Consider the following 25,092-nt stretch of genomic DNA (forward strand, 5'->3'; position numbering starts at 1 on the left):
GCTCAGTAGGAGCCAGCAGTGTGCCCTGGCAGCCAAGAGGGCAAACTGCATCCTGGGGGGCATCAAACAGCATAACCAGACGGTCAGAAGAGGTGATTATCCTGCTGTATTTGGCATTGGTGCAGCCTCACCTTGAGTGCTGTGTGCAGTTCTGGGCCCCACAATTTAAGAAGGATGTGAAGGTCCTTGGATGTGTCCAGAGGAAGGCAACAAAGCTGGTGAAAGGGCTAGAAGGAATTCCTTATGAGGAGTGGCTGAGGACTTTGGGCTTGGCTAGTTTGGAGAAAAGGAGGCTGAGGGGTGACCTCATTGCTCTCTACAGCTTCCTGAGGAGGGGACATGGAGAGGGAGGTGCTGAGCTCCCTGGGATCCAGTGAAAGGACACGTGGGAATGGTTCAAAGCTGCACCAGGGGAGGTTTAAACTGGACATTGGGAAGCATTTCTTTACCAAGAGGGTGGTCAAACCCTGGAACAGGCTTCCTAGAGAGGTGATCAATGCCACAAGCCTGTCAGTGTTTAAGAGGCATTTGGACAATGTCCTTAATAACATGCTTTAACTTGGGTCAGCCCTGAATTAGTCAGGCAGTTGGACTAGATGATCGTTGTAGGTCCCTTCCAACTGAAAATATTCTCTTCTCTTCTCTTCTCTTCTCTTCTCTTCTCTTCTCTTCTCTTCTCTTCTCTTCTCTTCTCTTCTCTTCTCTTCTCTTCTCTTCTCTTCTCTTCTCAATAAGAGTTCTTTGACTTTCAAATGCAGTAGAAGTGTTTTGGTATGTCAGCTCTCCTATGACTAAAGATCCTGCTCCTTTAATTTTTAATTTTTAAGCATTCATAAGGGTCCGCAGTTCTGGCTCTCAAGAGCACATTGTGTGTCTGATTTCATTTTTATTATGGTTTCCCCTAAAAAGACAGTACAGTTATAAGAGGACCCCACTAAATTTGTGAAATAAACGGAAAGGCGATCCCTTCGATTTGCAGATACTAGCAAAATCAAGACAAGCCAGACTTGGAAAAGCCAGTTCAAAACTGAAAACAGGGAAGAAAGGAAAAGCTAGAGGGAAAGAGGTAGTATAGTCAGAGCAATTTATCTTTAAATTTTGCTTTTTTTAGTGGAGAAAGAAAAAGGACTTGTGTTATGTTAATCTTGCCAAATCCTAATAAGACTTAAAATAGTTCCAGAGATGGTTATACTGGTAAAAGCAAAACCCTTTAGAGGACCTAATAAGTTAATTTTCTTGGCAGAATTAGGAAATAATCAGCTGAAGAGAATCACTGGAGACAGACTATCACCGCAGAGAAGGGGGAAAAAAATCTGTTCAGTGACTTGTCTGGCTCACAACTTAGGAATTAATCAAAAGGGACAAGTAGTGTAGTTGCCTGGGTCTCAGTTTAACAAGGTACTTAAGTATATGCTTAAATTTAGGTATGTAAGCTGACTCAATGATTTGTAGATGACCTCAGCAGAGCCTTTCTGAGTTGTTCTATGATTAATCTCAGCAATATTGACTTGTTGATGTTTAAGGACACATTCATGCCAACTATGTAACTAAATTTGGATTCTAGGGTCCACAGCAGCAGACAACTGTTTAATTTTCAGTGTTTATGAAAGAGAAATGGCTAGGCCCTGAAGAGTTAATACATCTATTTTGCTTCTTGCTTGCACTGCAAATGAGATCAGCAGTATGTTTATTACATTCCCTAAATCATCCCAGGCAGACAGCAACAACCTTTTGCAGTAAGTTTCCTAGCTGGCTGCCTGAGGACAAGTTAGTTCCTACTTCAACTCCATTACCTTTGAGGATGTTTACCCCACAATGGCTTTGATGTTTAGTGGACAAAATAGAGTGGAATCGGGATAAAACAATTACAAAGTACCCATTTCACCTGCACTGCTTGATGCTGCTGTGATAAAACGTAGCTGATTTTTTAACAGATATTTTGTGATGATCCATCCAATCTAACTTGAGTCTACACTACAAAGTTATCTCAGCTTCCCTGTAGCAAGTGGCAAGAGACAGAATATTCAGCCTATCCCAAAATAGACCCATGATGTAGAATAAATTTCTCTTCCCCTCTACTCACCCAATGACTGTCTGCTTTCTCGCTAAGTAACATCAGAGGATATGGAGTTGACTTTCTGACAAGGAAGGGCCTTTTTGTTTTGCCCTGTGGTTGTCGTCATTTTCTGGTAAAAAAAAAAAAAAAAATCCCAAAGCTTTAAGATTGTTTCCTTTTAGTTTATTAAAGTTTAGCTGACGAGTTGCAATTTTTTTGATATTGCTCCAGGTCATTGTTTCTGAGGAGTAATGGTTTGGGTGTAGAGTATCTTTGAGATATTCTACAGAAACCCATTTTCTGTAGCAACATAACTTTCAGCAGCATATAACCATGAGGGAGACATGCTGGTGGTTCTCCTCGTGAAGCAAAGCTGTCACTGGGTTCTACACTTCTGCTAAGAAATCATGACAGGGGTTGCTCCCATGCTGCCCACTTAATAAACCTGTTATCTAAGAGAGACTTTAATGGGAGTTAGATACGGCATTGAAAGATTTACTTTGCCTGTCTCTGGGTTTGATGGCTCTCTGGAACAGAAAACACCGGTTTCATAATTCACACACCTCTTAAGCACAAGAAGTTTTTTCCTTAATCTTAGAAAACTGGAGGGAGGGAGGAATGTGTTGCTTGGTTTTCAGTTTCGAGGTTTTTGATTTAGAAATGTCTTGCCTTTTTTGAAAAGTTTGTGGATGAGGAGGTTGAAAAGAGTTAAAAATGAATATTTGCAAGAGCTTGAGAGAGTAGTCAGCTTGTCACTTCTTGTCCCCCTCTGTCCCTCACGAAGACAGCAGGCCTTATGGCTCTACAGTGTTTTCAGACCTTTGCAGCCCTCACCCTGTCCCTGAGTAGTTTATCAGGACTTTAAGATTTTGCATTCCCAAAGGCAGGGTGCAAGGTTCCTTTCCCATCTAATACTAAAAGGGTTCACAATTCCCACAAGAGGACATAACAAACCTGCTCTGCTGTTATTTATGGAGAAAAACTCTTTGAATAGTCAGGACATAGCCTGCTTCCTTTGTGAACACATTCACAAATCCTAAGGGCTATTAAAATACAAGCATAAATATAAAAATACCTGCACCAGGTGGTCCTTATTTGTGGCATGCCACTTGTCATTCTTGGCTTTGAAAGCTTTAGTCGGCAGTCAAGTGAGCAGCATTTATCCTGTGTGACTCTCTAATAATGAACAGCCAACACTGAAAAATCCAACAATAGAAGCAACCCAACAGTAGAAATTTGTCCTCCAAAACAACTCAGTTAAAACCAAAAACATTCTCCTTTTACTTGAAACACCCCAAAATGGGATGAAATAAAAGGATAAATTGAAAAATATAATTATTAATATAAACCATAGACTATACTGTAATAAAAAATTCCAAATAATGCTTGATCAAAGGCTTAAAAAGGCTCTACCCTGCTGCTTGTGCTGACCATATTTTTCTTAGCTTGAAAAATAAAAAAAGTTTCCAGTTATAAAGAGATTTTCAGTAGTTATTAGATTGATATAGAGACAGATAAGGTGGACAGGGGGAGTTTTACAATTAAGTGCCTTTGAAAATCCCAGTAGATATTGATCTTCTGGTGTATTTCAAGTTCTCATTTATTTTTTTTGATTAGTTTTATTGAAGTGTTCGTATGTGGTGGAACAATGCTGAAATGTGTGAGCTGTGACTACCGCAGGAGAATGCATACTTATTAAACTTACAAGCTCTGAGTACAGTTCTAGGCATATTTTAATATGATGAAGGCATCTCTTGGTCTTACATGCTAAAGTCTACATGTGGGAGTGATTTGACTTGACCAAACTTCTTTAAACAAGTGTAGCAGATCAGAATCTACATGCTTTGAGCATGCATTTCTTACCAAAGTGTGATTCCACGCTTTTTCAGGGTCTCTCTTACGTATGGTCTATCAGCCCATAATTCTCCCAAAACAGGAACAGCTTATTATTAATTTGTGTTTATTTCCTCACAGGAAATCTTTTAGGATTTTACCACGGAAGAAGCCATATGATCGATGGAGTAAAGTGTCAGGAGCTGTTAGACAAAATAATGCTGGCTGTATATAGCAGCTTTACTGCAAAATCTTGGACACCTTTCACATGCCAGACTCTGGAGGCCCAAACTGTGGGATTTTCCTTGGATCTCAGGGAATGACAAGGTAAGGCAGCAAGTGCACAGCTCCAGGTGTGGAGGCCATTAGTGGGATCTGGTGGAGGCCTTCCAGTCTGGAATAAAAAACTGCGTGCCAAATTTCAGAGTACAAATGGAGACAGAATATCAGGGAAGGTTCAAAGCAAGCATCAGATCTGGCTGCACCTGGAGCAGACTCTCTCTCCCACTCTGACTGCACTGCCTGTGTACAGCCCAAACAGAGATGAAGCTGTTAGGGTCCTAGAGACAGGCAATATGAAATATCTTCTTCCTTTCCCTGTATTCACACCTCTTCCTGTCCTCACCACAAAGTGATCACCGATAGTCCACAGACCTTTTTTGGGCATGAGAAGTCGTTCATGGACTCCCAAGGATGAAAAGCAAACTATTGACGACAAGCTTAGATTTGTTAATAGGGCTACAGATCTGCTTACTCCAGACCCAAGCCTGCCTATACACACAGCAAAGTTCACTGTATCTCAATTCCTTACTTTCTGGAAAAAAACAAAGGTAACTTAACCTGTAATTGTGATCACACCAGTTCTTTTCATAACGTCTTAGAGTATTGCTACAATACCCGCATCTCTTTTCTTGCCACTGTCTTTGACCTGAACCCAATACAGGTCAGTCAGATGCAGTATTCATAACATTTTTGATCAGCTCACAACTTTTGGTACTGACCCTAATGACATAAATCGTATCTGTAAATTCATTTGCACTGAATAAATGAAAAGAAGTAAAAGCTGGGGAAATTAAATCCCAGCAAAATCAAACAGCTTGCATAGTATAGTGCCTAGAACATTTTGTATTGGCCCTGTGCGTAAAGATCTGAGAATGTAACAGCTATTGCATGTCATTCAGCAATTTCCCGTATGAGTCAGTGCAGAGGCATTTATCCCCAAGGAACTTGCAGAAACCTTTGTTCTTAAGTCACTTGAAAGTAGAGAGGATGATGCACTTCAGATTATAAACTCTGTAAGTAAGCCCGTAGTGTGGTCTGTAGTCCTGAACTAGTCTTTGGGGTCTGGGAAGCATTCAGTGGCCCTTCCATCCAGCCTGTAAAGGTCACTGAAAAGTTCCCAGGGCTTTTGGTTGCATTTGTTTAGGCCCAAATAGGATGGTCTTTTCTAACTCTGCTTTCTGTGATTCCATTAGAAAACCTTATTTCTCATTCATAAGGCCAAATTTCCATTAGGCCAAATTTCACTTTCACTTTGGAAAAACAGCAGCTTCAGGGGGATTGGGGCTCGCCTGCCGGAGAGCAACACTGAAATTAACTTTCAGCAATTGCCTTCAAGGCTTCCACATTCATTAGAGTTTACAAAGCATTTCCTTTGCCAATGTAGCTTTTTAAGTAGAGAAACTGCCAGATCATACTCCATCTCCCACGTACACCTCCCTTTGTACAAGTGTGTCTTTGTCCTTAGCTGTGGCTCCACCATGTCACCTTAGTGTAGGCAGCAACAGCTCTTTACTGTGACCAAGCAGTCTTAGAAAATAACTGAATAAACTTTGTCACTAAAATTTGAACTTTTTCTAAGTTGTGGAAATAAGCCATAGCTCAAGTTAGAAGGCATTAAGTTCCCTTTTTCCTTTTCTTATATTACCCTCTAGTGGCTGAGTCCTTGAGCATCAGCATCTGAAGTAAAGATGAGATGTTAACGGGAGGTTTTCCTGCATTGTTCTTTAACTGACCATACATGACCTCTACATTTCCACTACATGGTAGAGAATGGTAGAGATCCACAGCAGGAAGATAAAAATAGACACTAAAAGTGGATAAAGGTCTATTTTTATTTTCCCTGACATCTTTCCGGACTAGGTGAGGAATGGGAAAAGCAAAAAGGCAATGAGTTTAAATATTAAATACTTAGGAAAGGAGGGGTATATTAAAGACTTCCATTTTTACTTGTGGTTGTCATGGAGGAACAATCATTCAGGGTTCCTAGGAAATAAAACTGTTTTAAATTTCAGCTTCTATTTCTAATTTCAAATTCTTTTAAGGGTTTGGAGGGATACATATAACTTAAATTGATCAATATGTTTATCTCAAGGGATTTACCAATGTGATCACGAAAATGTCTTGCATTGTTCAGTTTGTTCATTCTCAATTATCATTCTAAATTTATCGAAGAGTCAGAAAAGTGTGTCTATTATTATTAACGAATTAACAGACTCTCATTAGCTTAATTCCAGTTAACGCAATAAAATAAATCTCAGAACTATCAGGTAACTTCTCACACTTCTATTCTTTACAAAGGAATAGAGCAATTCAGACGCATATTTCCTTCAGAACAATTACATTAAATTTCATATTTCTCTGGCTTTGGTTACATTAGAAATGTTCAGCAAGTACTCATGATGTGCTTTTTGCATTGTCATGGTAATGAGTTATGTGATATTAGCTCTGTTCTGGCAGAATGACTTACGTAAATAATCAACGTGATTCTAGTAATGAATATAAGAACAGAACATTTGATTTGAAATTACATTGTGTCAGTGTGATTCTACTGTTTGTTGTAACTAACAGAAACAATTCAATCAAATTTGCATAACTGCCCAACAGCTAAGATGTTTCACATTATATATTTAATGGCACTATTTTCCTGTAGCAAATCTTTCCATAGGAATTATATAGCAAAGCAAACTCAGCAGGCATTCTTGATGAAGGCTTTTCAAATAAATGTATAATATTATTAGAAATTCATTCAGGATATACTGAAGCTTGGAACTCCACGCATATGAACATTTATGAATCACAAAACAGTCCCCAAAACATGATCAGATCAACATTTGTTTGTAACTGGAACAAAATGTACAGAATGTTTCCCACCACCACTTGGGCCTAGTATATGCAACGGTCCTAAAGACCAAGTTGTTGGATTTTTTTTTTTTTGCTGCTCTCAGAATAAGGGCAGCTGCCCAAAAGAGCATCCTCTCTGTCGGTGGAACTTCACTGTAGTAGAACTCGAGTATTGTTGGGGATGTTTTATGTCTTGCAGTCCCAAACAGCTAGGTACTGCAAAACCTGAGAGAAAAGAAATCACACCCAAATATCAGCACAGCACAAATGTAACCTGCACAATTTCTTGCGGTTTTTTGCCCCAGTGGGTTTGCTATCTGAAAACATCAGACCAGTTACATCCTATGTCCTGAGCATGGAAAGAGTGTGTTTATTCTGTGCCACAGGCTTCCTCCACTATGGAGACACGGAGCTCCCCTGCATTCACACCGCAATACCGCCTCTCCTCTTCCCTCTGGACTGTGCTGCTCCACGTCACCTCGTGCGGATGTGTCAGGGACCCACGCTGCACACCTTCGCGTGGTCCCATGCCCAAAGAGAGCCAGGTGCAAGGCATGTTCCTCAGGCAATAGCTATGGTCTGTTGTTTCTTCCCACCTGCAAATGCGTTCGTGTAGTGGTAATGCACTCTTGGGGTTTCCCCAGACGTATTATCTTTACCTACCTACACATTTTTCTAGTGAAACATCAGAATTCTGGCTATTTATCCAGATTCAAAGAATAAGTAAGTGCTACATTGTGTACTCGTTTTTTCTATCTGAGCAATCCAAGGTAGCAATACAGCACTTCCAGATGAGTTGAATCTGACAGTAACGCTGCTAGCATCACTTGCGCTAACCACAGTGATATTCAGGGCTGTGTAACTATTAAGGAGGAACTTCTCTTGTTCATCCCCTCCTTGACAGAGACTAGTCTATGGGAGGTGGTTGTGTCATTGCCAACTCCCCCAAAGACAGTGCTTTTGCTAAGGTGTTTCTGCAGCTACTACAGGGAACCAGCGCAACCTGCCCTGGATGACAGTTTCTTGCAAAGAGTGCAGTGGTCTGGAACCAGAAGGGGAATTTCCAGTACCCTCTGTTATGCAACAGCAGTTCTTCTACTTCCATTTTCAAGTGTCCTGTTATCCTTAGTACTTTCTAAGTCCTTTGTCAGCAGGACGTGATGCTAACAGTAGAAGAGTTAGTGCAGGCAAAACAAGGGTGTTTTTAATGTCAGGTTGAAAAGACCTGAACATGAGGAAAGCAAGTGAGGCATCATGCCAGCCTCAGTTTATACTTCTTACACTTACAGAGAGAGGCCCAGAGACAATTGGGACTGGGAAAAAAACTCCCAGGTTCAAGTTAAAGTGCTGAGAAATTAGGGTGAGCCTGGCTGTGCCATCCTTGGTCCGGAATTAAACAGAGACCATCTCTTATAACACCTGTGGGATGGCACATCCTATGCTGTGCACATACACAAAGACTAATCTTCCAAAACTGAAATGCACACTCTTAGTCTAGCCATTGAAGACAAGATTCAGCATTCAAAGTTCCTGAGACACTCTGCGTGTCAGGGATTCAAATCTTCCAAGGTGTCTATATGCCATAGGTTGTACTTACCTCTGTGAATTGCAAGTTCTTAAGCTTCCTTACATTTTAGGTAGTTTTATTGTGTTGCTTGTGTGGGAGAACCAAAGCAAGAGAACGAAGAGGTCTCCGGCTTTATGTGACCCTTCCCAGGCAAATGCCACATAGTCATGAAGCGCTTCCTGTCTGTATCCTCCTCTCCTTCCTCATGCCTAACCAGGTGCCTGACCAAATTAAGTACAGGACTCTAATAAATGATAGAGCTTCTCACATACCTCTTTATCTCATATCTTAGCTTTCCCAGTGTGTCATGAGAGATTCATTAATTCTCCTGAGTTAAGAATAAAGTCACATCCTCACTAGGATCTTAAGACGAGGTTTTCTGTGGTGTTTAGCTCAAGATGATAGCTTGTATGAAAACAAAGTATCTCAATTTCTCATTGCAAAGAATGATCACAACACATTTTGAACACAGGAGTATCTGAAGCCTTTTTGTATATTAAAGGCAGCAAAATTCCAGGGCTGTTGAGAATATGAAACTGCTGAGAATATCACCATAAGGCTCAAACTTTTCCACCCACGATAAGGCCAGCCGGTTCCAGTACAGAAGAGGCCTGAACTCTGTTTTTACTATCCCTTTTGATTTCGGCCTTAGAGACAGTGAGGGAATGACCACTAATCTTCTAGAGCTATATAATCTGGTGCCCTAATGACCACTGAGTTTAGATTCTGATTATGAGACCATTTTCATCTCCTTGATGCAACTTCAGTGAAGGCTAATATTTCTTAGAAACTGAGTTATTTTTTTAGTAAAATCATTCTCTTTTAATCTCATTATATCCTATCTTGCCTTGCTTTGTCTTGTATGAAGACTCTGCTTTGCTAGCCTCCTTCCAGGGTTCAGAGATAACAGGACACAGGTGCTCCCAGCTGATTCCTAGTTGAAACACCTTCCTAAACACACCCTTTTGGTTGGAAGGTATAAATTACTGTGGTGTCCAGCTTTGCAGAGCAAAGGAAAACTTGGAGGGGGGGAAGAGGTTGTTTTGGTTGTAGAGGTCTGCTGGGACTCTCAGATGCGCACAGACCCATTTATGTTGTTGCTCTGATGCTCTCTGGTAAGACAAGAATATCAGGTATTCCTTAGACTCGTATTTAAAGCTATCTCTTTCTAGCCAGAGCTTTCTACTTGGTTCTCTTTGTATTCTGTGAATGCTTATGCAGTAGGAATGTCCCAAAATACAGCAATTAAATAAGCTGAAGTATCTTTGAACTGATCTAAAAATCTGTAGTTTCTTGGGATAGAAATCCCTGGAGGAAGTGCTTTCTCATGGTTCTTTCAACTCTGAAGTTAAAGTCACATTTGATATACAGAGAGAATTACCTTTCTTTCAGTATGTTGCTGCCTTGCTTTTGTAAGTGGCTCCTGGATTAGGAGATGAGGGAAGTGGGGGAAAATTTATTTAAAGTGAATTTAACAAATGTTGTATAAGCCTCACTAAGGTCCACCTGAATTTGGTTCTGGCTGAGGTAGTGGTAGTAGTTCCTACATCTTTATAGACAATTTCCTTGTTTTCACAGAGTATTATTCCTCAACACACCACATTTTTGTAGTGCAAAAATATTATACTTCCCTTTAATTTTCTAAGCTAATTAAAGAAATAGATGTTTGTTTCTTGGCAACCTACCTTCTTTTACAACCTCTAGTGTGTATATTCATATATAACTAAGTTTGTCACTCTACCAAATTAAAAATTCTTAAGTAAAAGATTGCTACTTGAGCCTAGAAATCATTAGAGTTAGGAAGTTTCTGAACAAACAGTTTCTGTTTCCTTGAAAATGCTCCTACAAGGTCCCAAATTCTGTAGTCTTTAATTACAAACTCCCATGGAATTCGAAGGCAAAATTTCAATAATTAGAAACCGCAGAATTTAGTCAAAGATGAGGGGAGGGTAATCCTTTGGGATCCTAAGGAGAATCACGTGGATGTTCTGGTCTGTTTACTGAGGTATTACTGTGTCATTAAGACCCAAATTCACACTTCTGTGTCCCAGCGCTCGGCTGGGTGCTGCAAAGTGTCTTTCAGATGAGATTTCAGAAACACTTGAATGGTGCTTTGTGAACCTGTGGACTTTTGACCACCTTGATTAGCCAAACATGGAGCAAAGCTAATGATGTCTCCCAGATATCTTTAATCAAAACTCTTAAAATGCAGTTAGGTCTCAGCTTTAATGGCGTGTCAGCTGCAGCCAGATTTGGGCACATTAACAGAAGCGATGTTTTGCTTTCTAAATTTGAGTGCTTCATTTATGAAAGGCACTGTCTCGGGCATCCCAGACAGGGTAACGTGGTCTGCCACTGTGAACATGTAGAGTAATTGCTGTCCTTATCCAGCCTCTAAAAAGCTAAAGAATGGGGAGTGGTAAAAATAAGTGATTCAAGATGCTTTGTAAAAAGAATGCCAGTCAAAGCATGTTTTGTGCCAGTTGTGATCGTAGCTGTTCTGGTATATATATTTAATATGCCAGAGTAAGACTGCAACCTGTTATTTCAGCCTGCCAGGCTGTGGGCTGAACTACAGATCTGAAGATATTTCCTTGGCCATTTGCCTGGGTACGTGGGGTGACCAGGAGCCCTGCTGTTGCATAGCACTTTTTGCGTGGGAGCTTGTGATGAACCCTTGACGATGACTTTTGGTCACTTCTGGCCACCACTATCCCAGAGAAAAGCAGAAGGTTGCTCTCTTCTATGTTGAGCTGCCTTTTTAGAGGCTGAGAACGGGACTGTGCTGATGTAAACTGCCTTGACTTCCATTGAGTTTTCTCAAATTATACAGCAGTGGAGCTGGAAGCAGAATTTGTCAGCTGGTACTCATCTTGTGTCTGTGTGTTCATATGAAGTTGATTTAGACTTGTTTAAATGGATACAGTGGCCTAATTTCATGTTGCTGGAAACCTTGACTGTGACAGTCCGAGGGTCCAGCCCAGGGAATCACTTCAAAGGGAAGATCTGCAGGTGAATATTTCAAGTGGCATGTTCTTCCAGCTTGGAACGGTATCACGCTCCAGCATCCCATGTGTCAGGTAGTGGTGAGCAGCTGAAGCACTATTGTGCTGAGTGGGGGAGACTCATCACGTCAGCTCTGTTCTTTTCCCTTTTTAATATGAATGCAGCAAGATTAACAACACTGGGGTGGTATCCGTCCTTCAAAATGATAGAAATCAGATTGTTGAAAGGAAAAGCAGAAATTAAGGAGGATTTGCTTTTTGGGCTCATAGGGAGAGTATTGGAAAACAAGGTAAAACTGCAGCTTTTCTTTCACCATCAAAATGGTAATACTCCTCTTTACCCTTCGTCTCTCTTATCAAATAGAATTCACTTTATTTCTAGGCATTTTCCCTTAGCTCTGAGCTGGTAAGGAGCAAGGGGGGGGGGCTGTTTTGTGAACACTGTTTCTAGGCTCCCATTTCCTCGTTACAAGGCTGCGTGGACTGGTCGTTCATGTCCAGTAAGGTAGCACCGAAAAAGAGTGGGTCTGTCTACAACTGTGTGTATAACTAAGTCTTCCTGCTGGACCTAATCTTGGTTATTTTCCTGCAGAAAGCCCCCTGTTTGACCATCACCCTGCATTTCTTGGAATTTACCTATATTGTATAAAAAGGAAGCTTTGGATTTCTCAAAAAAAAAAATGGGCTACATTGCTGAAATGAATGTTTCTTAATGAATTGCTTGGCCACAAAATATATTAAGAAAATAATCTAGGGAACCCCTGGGATAGCTGATAGCTCAGCTGTTTCCATACAGAAAGGAATTATATTGGGGCAGCATACTTATATTGGTATAACTGTATCCATACTAGAGAGGCTGTGATTGTGCCGGCCCTATGGCTGCTTCTGCTCACAAGGGCCTCATTCTGACACCAGCTTCCTTAGGCCTTATTTCTATGGGCAGCTGTCTGCAACATGCTCTAATCACAAAATATGATGTTGGTTTTGCAGGTCTTCTGCTTTGCTAAATACAACATAGAAATCATTGACGGATGTTAAGCCAGCCAAGAAGGTTAAACTGGAACATGGGTCAGGAATGGAAAGTTTGGGCTTTCTGACTCTCATGTATTGATATGAAGTCTAAAACTCATTAAAATGTAGCCATTGAATGGTGGAACAAGATATTACCTCTCACATAGGAGAGCTGGAGTCTTAATTTCGGAAAGGTGGGTACTGTAGGAGGAATTTTTTTTTCTCTTGGGGCATAAAGGCCTGACAGAATGTGGATGATTTTCTCGCTGCTTAGTAGCTTCAGAAACAGCAACAGTGTCTGAAGAGAATCAGAAAGTCAGATTCAAGCATCCATGCCTGCCTGACACCTTGATCAAAATTCAGTGCTTGTACGAGCTGCAGAGAGATTCTCCTGTGCCAGCTGCTGTATCTGAGTGCCTAATGAAATATAACCATGGTACAAATCCTTCTAGAGTTGAGTCCTTCACAACATTTTAGTAAGTCAGAAAAAAATTTAAAACCTTCTAGCTCAGTTGGTGGTTGGGCACATTTGGAGTTACCTATAATAATGTTGAACATGATACTCCGATTTCTGCTTAAGACAGTCTTGGACTAAATTGTTAGAGCTACTATGAAAAATACAGGAAAGCAAGGTATTGCCTAGAGATGGGAATATCCCTCAGCCCTCTGAGAAGTCCTTAAGAAACAGAGGCAATAGCAGGGCTCGTTTCTTTCATGGTTTTGTTCAGCCCTCGGAAAGTGTCCCAGTTTGATTTTTTTTTTTTAGGCTGTACTTCCAAACCGGGTATGTGCGAACAGGTAAGCCTGGCTGGATTTAAACATGGTAAGAAGCAAGAGAAGATTTAAGGGAGCAGATTTACATACCAGCAATGCTCTGTCTTGCCTCCCTCATCCACTTCATGTAAGATAGTCATGCCAATAAGGTGAAGTAAATTAGATTTTAACAAAATACTCTGTTAAATAAACAATTCTGATACTTTAAGCTGTTTTGGATCATTACACCTACTAATCAAAGGATGCTGGGGGCAGGGAGGATGCGTAATGTCAATGTCTGAACCCTGTGGGACCTGCAAAGAAAGAAATATTGAGACTGAAGACTGTGGTTCAGGACACACTGTGCATTGGACAGTCACCTCTAAGGTGGGAAATTTTATGGCACAAAATCTGACTTCTGAGGGCTAAGAAGCTGAGAGCTTATTTTGCTATCTGTATTTGAAACAAGCCTCCACAAAAATGAAGAAGCCTTTTTCAATGAAAAGGGTACCTTTCTCATAATACTTCAAAGAAAATAGGGAATTTTTATTCACCTCAAGAAGATTATACCATTCCTCAGTTCTAAATATGGGTTTGCATGTGTGTGTGTGGTTTTTTTACTCAAACCACACTGCCGTTGTCAGAACTGTCTAACTCTCAAAGACTTCAGAGAAAATATTGCAGAACTGAGAATTGGATTTGGGAATACTCTGTCAGTGGTGTTCTGACAGTGTTTTAACAAGGGGATCCACAAAACAGGTCTTTTCTAGCAGCAGTGAAACCTGTTGGGAAACTTGTGGGTATGTGTTTGCCAAGATGAGAGATAAAGCCTGCGATTCACAGTAAGAAGACTGTAGAGGTTGTAATATGCTTGCAGTATGTTTGTTTGTGATACACTGCTATTATTGCCTAGGTGATTAAAAAAAATCCAGCCACTTCTAACACAGTGCAACACAGTGGTTTGGAAAGCAATTAAGGTTGGATATTTCTTTTTAGATTTTTTTTTTCTTAACCAAAAGGATAAATTGTCTGTGAACTGGTAGCAGAAACATAAGGAGGCACCCCCCTTGCTATGCAGTACTTGAGCATCTTCAGAACAAGCCCTAGCAGATGAAAAATAACAAAATCAAAGATTATGGGAAGACTTGTATTCATTCAATTTAGTGTCAGGACTACCACCACTGAGACATAGCTCAAAGGTCTGAGGCTGCATTTTTTTTATCCAGGACCTGAGCTGCATGGAGCAATGTCTGACCTGCTGCAGGAGCAGTCTTCCAGCCAACCCACCTGGCTGCTCACAGCCTCGGTGCGGGCAGCCACACACAGCAACGAGCATGCAGAGTGCCCCAAACAGTTTACTTCTGACCTCAAAGTGTCTGTCCGGCTTTCAACCACCTCACCTTACCCCCAAGGCCTCTGTTTTGGGGAGAGAATATAGTATTTGTTCTGTCCATGGGCTGTCCCAGTTAATGAGGAAAGTCTCTGGAAGAATAAGGAGATGCTGGTTTTGCCTGACCTTTTGATTTGTTCCCTATAAAGCACAGCTTAGAGAAACTAAGTTAAGAATATATTTTTCTCACATATTTGATGTTAAGCCAATTAATGGGATAAGGATCAGAGAGGAGTTTTCGGTAAGATTCAGTAAAGGGCTTTGGGAGTTTCTTTTGCCTTTTTCTGACAGTAAGAGATGTGGTCCCTTTTTTCAGGTATTTCATCTCAGAAACTCCTTGGAAGTAGAGACTCATTATGCTCAATATAATGTCCTTGGTCTTTCCTGCTGTGTTACTGTGAGACACTGGTTTTGTAATCTGCAATTTTAAAGGCAGTTAAAGGAGCATTTCATGACTTGGGAAGGGGCTGTTCAGGGGATGCTTTGGAGTAAATGTCTCTTGTGTAGTTGTGATGATGGGGAATTGACCTTGGTGATACAGGTGACTCTTCCAATTTCTTTTTTTTTAAATAGGCATTTCTTTTTAAAAAAAAAGACGTCTCATAAAGAGATGTTTCAAAGGGGATAAATTTATTTGATTTTTTTTCATTCTTCCTCAGGGCAAAAAATGTGGACATATGAACTCTTTGACCATTACTGAAACACATGGTCTTTCTTTTCGAAGTGTCAGCTACATTTTTTTTTTTTAAACTTGAATCTACCAATTAAGGGCATTATATTCACACACGTGGGAAATGAAAGAGGAAGAAAAGAGCATTGCCCCAGTGAGTTTCCCTGTTTCATACCCCTGTTAGTCTTGCAAGAGGTCTCTTGATGTCATGGGAATAAAGCTACTGGGGACAATTTCCACCCACCCATGAGACAGGAAGTCCGGCGTGTAAGAATTATGTTGCTTTCTTAAATACTCCATTCCTTAATTACTTTATGATTTTGTTCTTGTTGAAGCAAGAGGTTTGAATGCTTATGAAGACAGACAACCAGCACAGAATAAATGGTCACAGACACCGAAGAAGCTGTGGCATTTCACATCGCTGTGTACCCCCAAACACTGTGCTTTCCCCATGCCTGTGAGGAGGGGAGCTCACGTCCATAGTTATTCCAGCATCAGCTTCATCCCTGCAAGTTCTGTTTGCTGAGACACAGTAATAGGCTGAAGAGGACCAGAGGGGCCCTAAGGCATGGAGTGGAGGATCTCTTCCACTGTGGAGTGGGAGCCACCTCTGTAGCAGAATGACTGTGAGGAATTTGGATGGCTGCAAGCTGTTTGCAATCCAGGCTCTGCTGGAAAGCCACGTTGCCTCCTCTTGCAACCTTAGGGTAAATTTGTGAGATTGTTTCAGCTCACCTAGCAGCACACCACTGCTAAATGGAGTAGTCCTGCTTCTCACCGTGTTTGCCGCTGGTTCCCAACCACATGTTCTTGGTGCTGGGTTGTGGACATAATGAGCCTCTCCTGAAAGTAAAGGAGCTGGCTGATGGACAAGGAGGAGCAATATTTCCAGCAGCCAGGACTTGTAAGTCCACCTGGCGAAAAGCAAAGTCTCTCTCATGTTTTGGCTCTGGGTCCTGGAAGCCTTTTGACTTTGGGCTATTGCCTGGGCTGTGGAGGAGCCCCAGGGTGGTAGTGCAGCCCTGCCTTGGGGACATGTGCCTTGGGAATGGGCACAGCTGACCAGAGGTGTCTGATTCAGCCAAAAACATGAACTGGGTATAGGGAGAAATAACAAAAGGGAAGTAGACTAAAGAAAAGAATTGACTGTATGTTTTTAGGAATCTTTTTGGAGTTTGTTAATTCGGAGATGAATTGTGAGCAAGTGAGTGAATTGTCTTGCAAGTGAGATCACCCTTGATATGAGTCTTTAATGGGGATTTATGTGTCAGAAAGTGGACTGAAACTACTCAAACTTTCTGTGAAGCTACCCATTAAAGATCAGTGGCTTTCAGGCACTGTAGACTAAGGTTGGAAGTGAATTTCTGATTCATAGTTAAAAGACTCATTGTCATCCTCTATGTTGGAAATTCTGTATACAATTTTTTCCCATTTTTAAGTCATTTGCCTAAACAGAGGACTGACCTTGTAATTAATGCACATGGCAGAAGGAAATCGTGTGCGTTTGTTACTTCAGTCAGGTAGCTTAATCTTTCAGTATGTTAATTTCTCAATATCAAATGCCATGGTAATCCACACTGAGATCTTGTGAGTTCCGCAGGAACAGTCAAGACTATCAATGTGAAATTATTGGAAGGAAGGTACAAATGCTTAAATAATAATATTAAAATAATGAAGGCAGTTGCAAAATCCTAAGTTGAAAGGGGAAGTTGCATCAGGTAACATTTTCTGCCGTGAACTAGTGGCACTGTTCTTGGTGGATTGAACTTCGACAATCCAGTTGCTTTGGGCATACCTGAATGTCATACTGCAGTTTTAAAGAATGTGGATTACAGCACTATATTTTACTTCAAAAAAATTACTTTCATACTGTCACTTGCTTTCACATTGCCTAATACAGCTCACAATCGCATTACCTTGTATTTTTCTACTTAAAATACCTGCCACATGGTTCTTGTGCAAGTACATCCTTGTAGTCATCCTTTTCCTTACCTTTTCTTCTTTTCCTTCTCTCCTCTCCATTCCTTTCATCACTTTTGCCTTTTCTTCCAAAAAACACATACGCAAGATGAAATCACAATGTGGTGGTTGTTTCCAGGAAAATCACATTCACTAATAATAGACTCTGTTCTTCACGCTTAAGTTGCCTAACAGGTAGCATAAAGTCACTGAGTAGTAGGAGAAAAAGCAGTGTGATGCAGAGACCAGTATAACTCTTAGTACAGACTACTGTGTGCCCTTTGCAAGGTTGTCCAAAGCGAATTCACTTGTTCAGGACAGGTTCCTGATTTTTGTTATACCAGTTCAATTTGCATTAGTTCTCTTGTTCTGAAGCTGGCCAAGTTTTCAACTTGAACAATTCTTCATTTCCCATAATCAGATCATTTTGTAAAAACCATTGGCAAGATTTTGTTTTGATATCATCTTATGTCATTGCATACTTGCATTGGTCATATAGACTTTGTTGGCACACCAGAAGTGAGACTTGTAGTCACGTTGTAAGATACATTAGTTGCCCAATTTGAATGTCACAGATACATTTGAAGTTTCTGATTCCAGCGGTCTGATGCCAGCAGCAGTCTCAAAAATGTTAATGAGGTCTGGGTTTAGTGAAAATGTTCACAAAGTTCAAATAAACTGCAGTTTCTGTTGGGCTTTTTTGAAAATCACTGAGCTTTGAGAATTCAGGATCTGGTTTAAACACTGCAGATGACTCCTTGATAAAAAAGGCCATGAACCAAAGCCTAGAATTAAACACAAGGAAAGGTTAAAGTTGGGTATAAAATGCAAACTGGAATGTATAAACTCTAGTCAACATACATGATGCAAGTCAAGCATTTCATGCAACTTTATTACCTTCAAAGCAGAAGAGGTTCTGCTGAAATGCACTTGAGGGAAGTGAGCATGAATGGAATGAAAAGGGATAAGACTTGATGTGGTTGGGAATTTCAGAAATTCAGCAGTAAGTCTGGAGAATGAAACTCAGCTTGTCTGTGATGAGAAGGATGTGGAGGAGAGCGAGTAATAGGAACTAGCAGGTAAGGAAGGCAGCTGGAGCACTGCAGAGGAGAGAGGATGGGGACAGGGTGGAGAGTGTGGGGCAGAAGGCCGAGAGGGAACGATGCCAACCGTGGTCAACTGTTGTTAGAGCAGGTTCTTGGCAGAAGTAAACAAGGGACTTGGGGCTTCTGGCGCTCAATGTGACTCCACTGCCAGCAAATAGGGACAAAACGTATGACTCGAAGTATGCGCCTTGTCCCATCCTGCTTGCGCAGATGATGGTCCTCCCTAGCTCTCACCATGTCTGTCTTTACCTCGTTCGTGAGTGTCCAAAGGCTCCTGACATGACACGGTGGGACTTCTGTATTTCCAGTTTGGTTTTGTTTTTTGTAAGTACTGAAAAGTACTGACAGAATAGCCACAAAAAAAAGGCTCAATTTTCATGCTCTTGGGATATGATCTTCTACAGACCTGTTACTTCTGGCTCTGGAGGTGATTTGGAAGTAGAAACACCGCTGACTCAAGTAAGAAAACCTAGCAAAATTTCTCATACTTTTTCCTGTACAACAAAATTTCTGTCTGTCTGTGAGAGACGTGGCAGGTATACCAGAGGAATGGTTCAGGGTGAGAATTTCCAAGTTTCTTTGAGCTCTTCCTTTAGTTTGGGAGTTTGCATCACATGGACTTTATCAGAGATATTGGAGGGGAGGGGAAGATGTGTGTGCACACATGCACCTGTGTGTGCATGTGTGAACCCACCACTTTGCTGATAAGTGTAACGACTGTGCTGCTCTTGATACTCATATGACTGCTACGACAGCTCACTTTCCTGTGACAATAAGGAGCCAGTTTCAGGCTTCTGGCTTTTGAGGTCAGGCTAGGTCTTACAGACAGTTCTGTGGGAAGTACTACAGTGAATACAGACTTACATCTTCTTTGAAAGGCTTACTATTTTATTACATAATAAAGAGCTCCACTTCTGACTCATCGTATTGTTTTATTTCCCCTAATATGTAAATGAAACCAGTTTTGACCGGAGCTGGTTATTACATCCCTAGATAACCACTCAGCAACTGGAAGCTTTGCTAAAGCCGAGGAGGCTGTGCAAATTAGTGACTGCGTACTCCACCTCTGGCTGCTCTCAGAAGGAGACAGCAAAGTTTTTAACATAAAACTGTCTTAGTATTTCAGAACTGAAAATCAGAACTGTTGGGGGGGAGAAGTTGTGAATGCATGGGAAAATGTCACTATTTTGAAATAGCGTTCAGTACATTGCAATGACTTCAAATAACACACAAGTAGTCCTGAATGGCTGGTTTTAATCTAAAGCTCTTTCATCTTTTGGTGAGTGAGAAGTTGGGCATGAGCAGCACAAACCTATAGTATGCTCCTGGAGGAACTTGCAGTGAATACACACAGTACTCTCGGTGGACAGAGATGCAATGTACTGAATGCTATTTCAAAATAGTGCCTTTTTTCTCATGCAGTGAAGGGGGAGGCTGTGGCCCCCACATATTAACTGGAGCATACGAAGTGTACCACCAGAGTAGTGGGGTTGTCCTGCACCTTGTGATGAACACACATGGGACACCCATGTCCAGCCAGCATTGCTATCTATTTCTGCAGTGAGTGCCTCCTTAGACTTGCTCTCTCTGTTGTTTTTTGGGGGTTGTTTGGGGTTTTTTTTCCTTTGACATGCTCCAGCTTTGTTGGGCTTGATACAGCTCTTTGTAAGGAAAATATTTCCTTTACTTTCTGAGGCAGAGAAATCACTCCCAGTGAAAACAGCCAACTTCTTGCAAGACAAGAGTTTCCAAGAAAGATAAAATTAATCTGAGGAACTGGCATTTCACTCTGTCATTACATGGCTGTTTTCATGTATACCCTTTTTTGACTGAAGAGCATGGAATACTCTGCACTGTGAAAATGGCAAGTAAATGAGAAAAAACGTGGGGGAAAAAAAGGAAAGTCTGAGGGCTGCTTCTGGGCCTTCATTAGAAGTATGTCAGCCAAAGTCATTGTTAGCCTATGCAAAAAGATCGGGGAAAAGGGTAAAATCTGTGCTTGCTCTGATTAAACCAATAGGCCTGCTGAGAAAGAAGCAGTGGCTGCTCCCAGAATTGTTGTTTTGATGTTTCCTGCCGAGAAATCGCAAAGCCCTGATTAGATCTGTAGTGATACAGAGGGGAAGACGAGCCTCTGCCTTTATGTGATTGCAGCTGTGCGGGGGACTCCTACGTGTTCTGCACCGAGAGATCAGAACGAGGGAGGACTGGCTCCTGCTGGTGCGATGCAAGGTCAGTGCCCAGGGAGAGCAGTGCTGATGAGGGGGTCTCATGCAAACAAATCCACAACGCAGACCCCACACAGGTCCCTCGTGCAGCAGCGTGCGTTTATTACTGCCACCTTTTATGCTTCCAAGCCATAGACTTACTATTACTTACTCAGCTATTTCTTACTACAGAAATGTTGGAGTTACCTGGGAAATGTCCTGCTCCTGGCATTCCCCTTTCCCTTGATGGTTTCACCACAATACTGACATCTTTAACACGTTTGTAAAAAAAAAAAAAAAAAAAAAAAAAAAGGAGCACTCCAAACAATTTTAGTAAACAAAAGGTTTCCATCTCAGACAGAGAAAATGTTGCTGAAACTCAAAGTGGTTTCTTTTCAATGAAATTGTGAAGGAAAATGGAATTTTCTTTTTTACCAGATGTTCCGTTATCTCGAAAAGCCATCAGTATGGAGAAAAGGGATCCAAAAATCTGGGAAGAAATTTTAATCAAAACTAATCAAGAAAGGCCAGAACCACAGGCAAAATGGACTTAGAGTGCTTTTTATTAGTATGTTTTTTTAAAAGTCCCTAACACTAAGATTCCCCAAAAGTAGATTTTTAAATTGTACTTTAAATGCTTCTGCTTTTCTTCCCTTCTCTTTCCTTCTTTGTTTCTCTGATTTTCTTCCTTTCTTTCTTTTTCTCTTCCCCTAACCCCCCCAGTCTATCAAGACAACTTGCTGAGTGCCTAATGTTTTCCTAATAATTATAGTAAGACTTTAAACTGATTCCATAGCACAAATATTTAGAATGAACAGCTTTCTCAGATACTAGTACATCCACCCTGCCGATATCAATGGTTGCTAGAAACCTGCAAAATACAACAGCCTGAGCATCACTAGGAAGTTTAAACTATTTAACGGGATACTACCTATTCTTCTGCCCTGTCCTGTGCTCCAGCCAGTGATCAATACCAGTGAAATCCTACAGGGATTTCAGGTTGGATTCTCAGCCTGTGGGAGTCATGCTGGCACAGCTCTGCAGTATCACTCTGCCTCTTCATCTCGTGTAAGATTCTGGTCTTTTGTTTGCTTTTCTGCAAGTGGCAGTTTCTCCCAGCTGAGCTGACATGAGAGGAAGAGTCTTTGATTCATAACGACCAAGTAGCTACATCAAAGAGCAGCAGTAGCACCAGCTGGGATGGCTTTCATCATGATTGAGATTGACAGGAACTTGAACTTTTATGCCAGGACTGGGTAGGAGGTAGTCTCTCGTCTGAAGCTAGTAGTATAGCTCAAAGGCTACCAGATGTTACTGGCAGCGCCTTGCGCCATCCTGGGGTTCCTGCTATATCTCAGATGCAGGAACGTGGTTGTGGGGCAGGTCTAAGCCTCCAAATGAAAGACAGTGACAGGGAAGGGGAGCTGCCAGATGTTCTAACTTCACACTGAGTGATGGACACCGTGCCTTCTCCTGTAGAGAGGATCTTTCATCACAGTTTCTTAAATTTAAGCAAAGGTGATTTTTTTTGCTTTAACTTTGACCAGGATTCCCCTTTCAGCTGAAAAAATTGGTTCTTTGAAGAGGAGTGGCTTTAAATTTTCATTCCCAAATGCAGATATGCTGAAGTTGTTTGTGGGGAATATTAAACTTATTTGCATTCTTCTGGATTTCAACACTAGTAATGCTTTTTTTTTATATATAAAATGAGAAATGGAGGTAAAGAGTCTCTAGGACAAACCCTCATGGCAAACCCACATCACATGGTTTTATATGTGCTGTTAATGGAAATGTACCTATGTCTTTTCTACCACATTTCTGCTTGCTAGGAATTCTGATTCAAGTCATAGCAAAAACCTGAGCGCTACTGAACATGTCAAATGGGACCTTTCTCAACAAAGACGTCTCTGCCTCACCTCTGAATGCAGACACAATGTACTACACAATGTACTACAGCAGTGCAATGTGAGATAATGTAACCTTCACTGTCTTGACAAAAATCAAGGCTATTTAGTAGAACCTGCGTTTCCTTTTCTGTAGATTTGTTACATGTAAATAAAGCTGCAGCGCAAGTGAATGAAGTTCTATCTCACCTGCTCAGTCACAGGCATTCAAAAGAGACATTTGTATGTAAGACAGTATAATGTTTCTGAGGTTCTTTTGTCCTCATTTCTATTTCTTCCTTTTCAGGAACAATTAACTGTAAGGAAAGAGGAATGCAAATGTAATCCCCTATAATGAGATGGTAATTATAGCATTGTCACAATGGAAATTCATGACTGCTAGGGATTTCAGCTCTGATGACTCTGTTCTCAAACCCATGGCTGCGCCCGGTCACCTCCTATCTAGCAGTTGTGAATAAACTTTACCCTCAGTTATTTGTAACTCTGCTGCAGATTGGAAGGTTCCTGTTTTCTTAAAACAACCCACTGCTGCAGAGTTGACTTCTGTGGAAAGCTGTGTGGTGACTCCAGGAATACGGCTGTCTTCGTACCGCATCCCGCGTCTGTGGTGCTTCTGCCAGCTGGCTCGTGGAGCAGTGCCAGGCTCGTGATGCTGACCACAACCTGCAGCGTGACTGGCCCTTTCAGCTAGCATGAAGTTCCCTGCAGGTCTGGATGGAAGTGTCCTTCCACGAGGATGCTCACAGTAGTTAAGCAGTATGTTCATTCAATTCAGCTGGTTGAAAAAAAAAAGCAGAAGGTAGCAGTTAACATATGAAGGATACTATTTGATATGTATTGTTCTACTGCAAATTTCTATTCCATCCAATCTATCGACAACATTAAGCTACCTATACTGAACTGCATTCTGTGATAAAAGTGCTTTTCTGCTCAACTCTAAATATGACTGATGTCTTGTTTGCTTTGGGCAAACAACAGTTCCTTTGAGAAAGGGATTTATTGTTATGATTGAATCTCTGAAGTGATTCTTACTCTCAGATGTTACTTACAGGTGGAGGGAATTGAAACAGAACATCTAAAACTGATGTTATTATGACATATACAAAGCAGCGTTGCATAGGAATATTAATGTTTAACTTCTGAGATAGTCAGGCGTGTGCTTATGGAAGAGATTCCGCAATGCAGGGCTTTCTCCTGCTGTCTCTTGCTTGCCTTAGAACTTCCATAACTAACTGGAAGATAGTACAACTTTGCCTCACAATATTAGGGGAATTTACACTGGGCAAAGTCACAAATGCAAGGAAACTCTTTGCTCAGTCAACAGAAGTCAGAGAAACAAGCAGTGAATGTTAGGTGTACTGTTTTCACGTGGTGTTTCTTGCAGAAGCTATTACCACGGAAAGGAAGTAATGTCATCTGTGGTGAAACCCACATTTGATTGACTTTCTGGTGCTGGGGAAAGGTTTGGTGGAGGTAGGAGGAAACTCCATAGTGCGTTCATTACATCGATACCTATTGTGTAGCTTCATTTAGCTTTGCACAGAGAAATTGAATTTTCGAGTACTCTGAGGAGTGCCCTAGGGGATTTTTCCTATAGAAAGAGGCAACAGAAAAAGCCACTTAAAGATGTAAAGTTAAAAATGGAGTGAAGCACTTTTGGCTAAAATAGCTTATAAAGTCAAGTGGAATTTGAGGGCCAATGGATCTATGTGCTCTGCAGCTCTGCGCTGTGGGATTGCAGACTAAGGTTAATTTCCATCCTGTTCATTCATTCTCCAGCTAGATAGAGTGAGGATTGCCCCCAAAACACCACAGTTAAGCTTCAGGGAGGAGCAGAGTTAGGAAGTGACACAGGAGAGTCAACGATCACTGTGCAATAGCTGCAGGGGTTATTTATTTACTTAACAGGATAGCATCCTCTTCTCCCTGTAATCTAGAAGGTCCTGGTTTCATTACCCTTCATACTTTGGCTGGGGGGGCTGCAACCGTTTGGGGGGGCTGCCCCCATTTTATTTCTCTGGCGGAGCTCCCCTTTTCGGGGGGGCGCCTACATATGTAAACGGCATTATTAAAGTAGCGAGCTGCCGGTCGGGGCTGTTTTCCTTGTTTTGTGCCTTTTTTGGGGGGGTGATGAAAAAGTGTTGGAGGGGCCTGGGGGGTGATGATGTCATTTGGGGCACCCCAACGTCCCTGGGGGCGGGGGGTGTGATGATGAAACAGAGGAGCAGGTGAGTGGGGGATGAAGGTGTCACGGGGAGGTTCCCCCCCAGAGGAGGGGGGGTCACAGCCCCAAAATGCCTGAAAACTCGTGTGTGTGTGTGATTAAAAATGTTAAAAACTGGAAATACGGGTGCGAGGCATTGCAGTAGAGGAAAATCTCTCGCCTTTATATATATATATATATTGAAAAATAATATTCATTTCTAGAGAGAGAGAGAGAGAGAAAAGGATTTCAAAATACAAACCTGTACCTGCTATGTTATAGAAATTATTAAAAAATCTAAATGG

General features: G+C 41.3%; 1 long non-coding RNA gene across 10 annotated transcripts in view; it reads left to right on the forward strand.

Annotated features, from left to right (window-relative positions):
* LOC148055551 (uncharacterized) overlaps positions 1–24,677 on the forward strand; it is a 183,470-nt gene extending 158,793 nt beyond the window's left edge. For 6 of the 10 annotated variants that reach the window (XR_015705271.1, XR_015705268.1, XR_015705269.1 and 3 more), the window contains 3 exons: positions 4,031–4,216; positions 12,575–12,789; positions 20,494–24,677. This is a non-coding gene — a long non-coding RNA (uncharacterized LOC148055551). Of the gene's footprint in view, positions 1–4,030; positions 4,217–12,574; positions 12,790–13,361; positions 13,506–20,493 lie in introns of those variants that run through there. The other 4 variants (XR_015705272.1, XR_015705277.1, XR_015705275.1 and 1 more) reach the window with 4 other exon arrangements.
* The last annotated feature ends 415 nt before the right edge of the window (positions 24,678–25,092 follow it).

The sequence above is a fragment of the Nipponia nippon genome, unplaced genomic scaffold (genome assembly GCF_047370975.1).
Source record: "Nipponia nippon isolate SJK-2023a ecotype South Korea unplaced genomic scaffold, ASM4737097v1 scaffold_21, whole genome shotgun sequence".
Taxonomy (NCBI): Eukaryota; Metazoa; Chordata; class Aves; order Pelecaniformes; family Threskiornithidae; genus Nipponia; species Nipponia nippon.